The following is a 1,056-nucleotide window of genomic DNA, read 5'->3' as shown; positions in this document are numbered from 1 at the left end:
TAGCTGGTAGCAGTACTGGTGGTGGCACTGTCACCGGCAGCTCTGTCCACCTCCAAGGCTTCCCTCACTATTAGGCACAGCCTGTGTACCATGCAGCGGATGCCAACAAAGTTGGCATCACAGACAGCTTTCACCATATTGGCTCCATTGTCGGTGAACCTGAACCTGCAGGTGAGCTCGGCGTGCCCAGTGAGCCACCTCTGCACCATGAGGTTCATGGTCACCATGATCTCCCTTGCCTTGTGGGGCTCATCCAGCACCTCGGCTTGCAGTAGAGCCTACCGATGGTCTGACTGATCACACCAGTGCCCTGTGAGGGAGAGGTAGGCATGATCGCCACCCCAGCTGCTCCAGATGTCGGAGGTGAAGTGCAAGGCTACCTGTGGCCCTGCCTTGCACAGCTCCTCCCTCGAGTACTCCCTGCATGCCTGATACAGGGAGGGCACCACCATCCTGCTAAAGGTGGTGCATGCGGGCACTTCGTAAAATGGGGCCAGAAGTGCTACGAACCACCTGAACCCTGGTCGCTCAACTAGGGAGAAGGGCTGGCTATCCAGAGCAAGCATCTCCCCAGTGCTCTGGGTGATCTCGTGCGCCTTGGGAACGTGCCCCCCCTTTCTGTCCACCTTTCCCCCACTGGTCCAGAGTGGCCTGCCTCTGCTTTGGGGGTAAGGGGGTTATGGAACGAGCACGGGACTTCCCTTTTGGCACACACACACTAGTGCCAGGCTGAGCAGCAGGAAGAAGGGCAAGGGGGTGCTGCCTCCTCAGTTGCAGCAGCATGGCCATGGTGGAGAAGTGGCTCATGTCCTTGCCACACTCATGTGCCTTCAGCAGTACTGGCAGATGGCAAACCTGGGATCATCTGTCACCTCAAAATGATCCCACACTACACTACTCCCCCGATTCTGGGGTGAGGGTGAGGATCCTGCCTTTTACCCCTTATCAGCAGGCTGAGGCTGAACAGCAGGAGGAGCTGCCTCAGCTGAGCCACTTGCTTCCACGACCTCAGCCTCCTCTGAGATGCTGCTTTCTGGAGGAGACCTGGGTCTAGGG

This window comes from Alligator sinensis, unplaced genomic scaffold (assembly GCF_000455745.1).
Source record: "Alligator sinensis unplaced genomic scaffold, ASM45574v1 scaffold1416_1, whole genome shotgun sequence".
NCBI classification, from domain to species: domain Eukaryota; kingdom Metazoa; phylum Chordata; order Crocodylia; family Alligatoridae; genus Alligator; species Alligator sinensis.
The sequence above is the reverse complement of the archived record's forward strand: the minus strand, read 5'-3'. Positions refer to the sequence as shown.